This window comes from Chroicocephalus ridibundus, chromosome 6 (assembly GCF_963924245.1).
Source record: "Chroicocephalus ridibundus chromosome 6, bChrRid1.1, whole genome shotgun sequence".
Taxonomy (NCBI): Eukaryota; Metazoa; Chordata; class Aves; order Charadriiformes; family Laridae; genus Chroicocephalus; species Chroicocephalus ridibundus.
Window position 1 is genome coordinate 69719351 of NC_086289.1, and position 6014 is coordinate 69725364.

A 6014-nucleotide genomic window follows, 5' to 3' on the forward strand; every position below is an offset into this window, starting at 1 on the left:
ATGGCTTTCCAGTTATCTGTTAGTAGATGTGTAAATCCAAAGGAGAAAGTTAATTAGACTCCCTGCGTGCAAGGGCATGGAGTACACTCTGATTGCTAATTATTTTAATACAGGTAAACAGCTATTGACAGTACAAGTAATTTTCCTGCATCCACAGTTTAAAGGCTGCCAGGTATCAATACAACAGCTCAGAGCAAACCTGAGGAAATCTAAATTATGGGTTTTAATCAATATGAAAATTGTTATTGTAAAATACATCAATGATACTTTACTCCAGCTGGCCCATCGTTCATCAAATACTGCAGGTGTTCGTTCGGATCTGGACGTTAGTCACTATTCTTCATCCTGATGGCCCGTGTCTCTGAGCTGACATTACACTTCTTTAGGTACATACCTACCTAGAGGATCTTTTACTCTGCATAGTTGCTCAGGCCAACAGAGCTGAAGTTAGCAAGGTGCAAAACCCCTCCAACATCCGTAGATGGAGAATTGTAACTGTTAACTCCTCCTGCCTCCGCCCCTTGCTTGAGCATCCTTGCTTGTGGGTACCAGTAGGGGTAGGGAGCGCTTACCTGGGCGTATTGTAAGACCGATAGTCAAGAGCGCCTAAACATATTTGTTTTCCTTTGGCATTGTCCGGCAGAGGTAGGCTGCTAGTGCTAGAGCTCTGAGCTTTTGAAGAGTCTTGTAGCTCACCTACCCCAGCAGCCATCTCACCTTGTATTGACCTTTTACTTTCAATATTTTTGTTACCTTAATAATTAAAAAAAAATAAAAATAAAGTCCCCAAAGTTATTATCTTGTAATTTCCTATACTACAGCCTTTAAGGCATAATCTAATTTAAAAGTTACCCCATCGTGATATTTTGTAATTAATATTTTAGATGTAGCAAGATGCCTTGTCTCATTTGTTCTTGCAATTGTGTCAAAATACTGTACAGTGTCTTCAATTTTATTAAGCATGTCTCTTTTGCAGTTTAATCACTGTTCTGTACACTTCCCCTTTAGTGAAATTAGATATGGCACTGGGGTTTTTTGGTTTTGGGGTTTTTTTTTGTTTTTGTGAATGATAACCAAGGTTCTTTTCTATTTTATTTAGTTTTACTTGTTCCTTGGGAGTACTTGCCATTTCTAATACCCTCAGATATATTCAGAAGTGGAAAACGGAGAGGTCCTCCAATATTGCTCCTTCCAGCTGGCATCAAGACCAGATTTCTCTAAGCCATGACAAAAAACTCTATGGTTTGGATCAACTTTGGATTAAGAAAGGCCAAAAAAATATGGCTTGCTTGCAATTATTAATATTTGCCCTCCTGCTAGACATACAGCAATTGGCACAAAGTAATTGGTTATATTTTTCAGATCCAGAAAAGTCCAAACTGCCTGGTAAAGTCAGGGATAAATACCAAACCACTTCAGAAGAGGGCAAGAGGCAGAGAAATAAGTGAGGAATTAGTCTGAGAAGAAATACAGAATAAGAAAACCACTCCAGAGGACAGAGGAAGATCCTCTCCATCAGCCTGAAAGCTCCTGCTTTATTGTGGATGGGCCAGGGAATAGAGGCAGCAGCTGGGAGGCATCCGGGTGAATTAACCTCCTGGCATCAACCGCTGGCTCTGAACACAGCAAAGTGGCCGGTCAAGGAAACTGTCTGAGATACCACCTTGGCTGTGGCTGGCACTGGAGGGAGCGGAGGAGATTCACGGCAGGACTGCAAGACTTGGCAGGCCTCTGAATTCCCCAATTAACCACTGACCTACTTTTTGTAGATTTGGTAAATGGATATGTTTATTACCCAAACACTGTCTATCTCAGTCCATTAAACGTTATTTGCGCCGAGTTTTGCTTGGGTCTCCCCTCATCCGCAGCACTGTGGTCACTCACCTGCCACTTCTGCTGACCGCTGCAGAAGGTGGAGGTAGGAGCCCTGCAGGGCTTGCCTAAGGTCGTGATGTCTTCTTTTCTATTTGAACTGGCTCCTGGCTGTGTTTCTGAGCACGTAACGCGTCTTCTGGGCTCTGTAGTGAAAAATTATTTGAAACCGTGAAAAAATATGGTCTTAAAATTACTTTTCAATAATACCAATGTGTTCTTGTGGACCCCTGTTCTTCAGCAACCTTGAAACTGCACCTAAATTCATCGTAGACGTAGAAGTTGGTTCTGCTTTACCTCTGAAATACCCAGAATGCTTTGGGCAGAAAAAAAATAAGTAAGGATAACATTGTGAAAAGTTGCCGTTCTTGAGCTTAGTTGTAGTGAGGCCGATTCCATTGGGGTCTGTGGACGGTTATTTTTATGCATTCATTGCTCATTGACCAGGATAATCAAATAGAATATTCCATTTGCTTCCTGCTGTTTAAGTGCCTAATTCAAAGCTAATTGAAGTCAATGGGCAGATATTCATAGACTTTAATGGACCAGCCATAATCTTACGTCTACCCTTGTTGTGTAAGTTATTTTATTTATCCTAATTATTTTCATCTTCACATGCACGCATGCCTATTTATTTATTTTAAATGCATAATCATCGTCTGTAAGTAGAAGTATTTTAAAGTAGTTATTAAAAGGTATTTCAAGTCAGATATTTACACAGACCTGTGACTATGATAATAGCATATGTATATGTTTTAACATAGTATTACTTTGATATCCGATATAACAGTTATCACTAAAAAACATATTTAAATGAGAAGGTTTTTTTCTTACTTCAGCTACAGGGGCAGAACTTAAGCTGTTAACGTGATTACGCTAACAACGTATGCATATTTATTCCCTAATGGCATAACTTTTCAGCCACTGGGAATAGAATATACCCTGAAATTAATCTAATTTAAAAGTTTCCCATTCTCAATGTTTTGGATGGATATTAGGAAAAATTTCTTTTCTGAAAGGTTATCAAGCATGGGAACAGGCTGCCCAGGGAAGAGCTTGACTCACCATCCCTGGGGGTATTTAAAAGCCGGGCAGACGTGGCGCTGAGGGACGTGGTTTAGTGGTGGGTTTGGCAGTGTTGGGTTAATGGTTGGACTCGATGATCTTAAAGGTCCCTTCCAACCTAGACGATTCTATGATTCTATGAAAATATCTCTAGTGTTTCCCACAGGGGAAAAAACAAGCAAACAAAAAAAAAAAGCAAACCAACCAAACAAACAAAAACAACACAAAAAAAGCACCACATGTGAAAAACTGCATATTTTTTTTCTATATATTAAATTGTTTTCATTTAAAAACTATTCTTCTTCCCACTTGTATCTACAGGTGTTAACTTATTTCCACCTCTTGGTTCTAAGGCAACTAGCCTGCTGTTTTTTCAGCTTTTAATGAATCTTATCAAACTGAGATAGGGACTGAAATCAATTTATTCTGTTAGGGTTGATGCCTCTGAAATAGGAAGGAAATTCTGAAAGCATGATGTGAAACAGGGTAACCAATGATCTAATAATTCATACAGAACTAGTAATTCATATTCCCTTCTGTTTTTCTCTGCTACCAACGCTTTTGAGATTTCTAAAGTCCTTATGGTGCTGCAAATTCTGTCGCTTCTTGTGAAGGTCTGAATCCTGTGTGAAAAATTACAATCTTCTGCCTTTCTCAGAGGTTTCTTTTCTCATGCTTACATTTTGAGGAACATCTGTACATGCTATAAAAAGTTACTGTTACCGAATTTGTTGCATTTTCTTTGCCAAGAAGGTGATATTGCATGCCTGACACAAAGCTATCAGAAGACAAACGCTAAATCTGTAGTAGATGAGGCTCAGTGACGCTGCTTTCCCCTGTAATGAAGTACAACACTGAAAAATAAATTGAGGATTTTCTTAATGTGACAGCTTTGTATAGGAGCACGTATCCTAACGGAAAGCCCACGTTCGCAGATGTAAGTAGCAACGCAACATTTCCTTGCGACGAGTTGTAATAGCTGGGACAAAACACAATGCTGGTTAATGCTATTTTGTCATTGACTTCTGTCAGGGTAAAGACAGGTCAGTTCCAAGTGTTTGGAAAAATCTTTTCTTGCCATATAATTAGTTCAGAATCCAAGCATATAATTACAATTCCATATACACAATATTTGGATACTTAGTGCATTAAGCAAGTTACATTTGATGTTGTGATATAATTCAATCTCGCTATGTGTCAATATTTAGCTCCTAATTAATAAGCATATTTACTTCTCTTCCATAGATTGGTGTGCCAATTACGAGCTTAAACACGCTTCCCCAGTTCAATACTCGTGGTGGAAATTAAAAACACTGAACTGAACTTGTCTACGATGTAACGCCACCAAAGGCAATGAATTTACTTCAAGAGTAAGTTTGATCCGTTGTATAATGCTAATACAATCTGAAGGTGTTTTATGGATTATATTTTTCTTCTGTGATTGTTATTGCTTCAAAGGCTGTTGTACATGTACAAGGAAGAGGGTGCGTTAGAGCTACTTTAATTGTAACCTCTAGTTTACTATACATGGATTATTTCCAGTTCATCTACTTTTCAGGTTTATTTTGGTAATAAATTCACAATTAAAGCAAACCCATCTAGTATGAAGACTGAAAGTGTGCCTGACATGCTATTTTTTGTTACAGAATTGATTAATGAAGAGGTTTAGCCAGTCATTTTTTCATCAATCGCTTGAGGAAGAATTTTGATAGATGTATATTCAATTAAACTGTCTTCCGTCTCATTTCACCTTTCTCCATTCAGCCCTTCTTCTCTGCAGAGTTACTCAGTTATCTAGAGTCTGTAAAGAGTTTATAAATATTCTGTCCTCTTTTTTTTTCTTGAATTGGGATAATAGAGCTTTACTCTTACAGAATTTTTCCTTTTGGCTTTGTAGTTTTAATGAATTTTCTCTGTATATTCTTCCTATCTGTCGATAAATATATATGTGCAATATTTATATAAAAGTACATATATGTATGTACATCTTTTTAAAGCAGTACATTTAGCAAAAACAATCTTACAGGATTTTTATACGTAATAATGTATTATTATACGTTATAATACATGCTTATATATTATTCTTATATTACAATATTATATTATTGCACTGCATTTTCTAGGAGTTTGAAATTTTGTCAGGCAAATAAATCGTACTGGTCGTGGTTCGTGTCACATTATCGCGTTGCTATGCTGCTATTGGACTACGATAAGCCATAATATAAATTGTTATGATGAGGTAAGAGCTAAGAAAAGAGATGATAGACCCACCAGAGGACATTAAACACAGCGTCCTCCCCGCGGACTCCCCGGCACTGCTGGCTGCTGCTGCCCACAACACATTTATCATGGAAAGACTTTCATAATCCATTGTACGCGCAGGGGGGGTTGTGCATGGCTGGGTCTTAACCCACCTGCTTTGCTCAGGACATATTTCTTACGGAAGAACTTGCATTTCATTGCAGTACAAGCAGAGCTTTAATGGCTATTCTGCGCCCTCGCTTCTCCTCTTCCTCCGCACACTTTATCAAATACTCTGTGAGTCAGGGAACACAAAGGGGAAAAAAAATCACAGCCACCCACGCAGCGGAGTTATGGAGCAGATCACGACAGAGATCACGACTGTTCTGCAACGGAGCCCGCGCTTCAGAAGCTGCGAATCTTTTGTTCCCCGGTGTTTCTGTTTCTGAAATGTTTCAGCCATTTTACTGAGTTTTTCATACATGAGGAAAGCAATACCAGAGTAGAATCAGAGAAAGTAAATCACAGAGAAGAAGGAAAATAAATGCATGTGATCTTCAGCAAGTGAAAAGAAATGATGTAAACAGCAGCAGCATGTCTTTTAAAAGGCAACACTTATTTCACAGAATCTGATAAATTGTATTATCAAGACAGAATTCAGCTAGACATAGGCTGAAGAGAATTCAACTGAATCCCAAGTGAAAGATAAGACCAAATTATTTTTGGCATAGAGTTTTAAAATGTTAGTATAGTAAATAAAACATAGTGTAATGACTCTAATAACTATTTCTGTTAGGATTGAAGAAAGCTTGACCATAGAAGGAGATGCAAAGGAA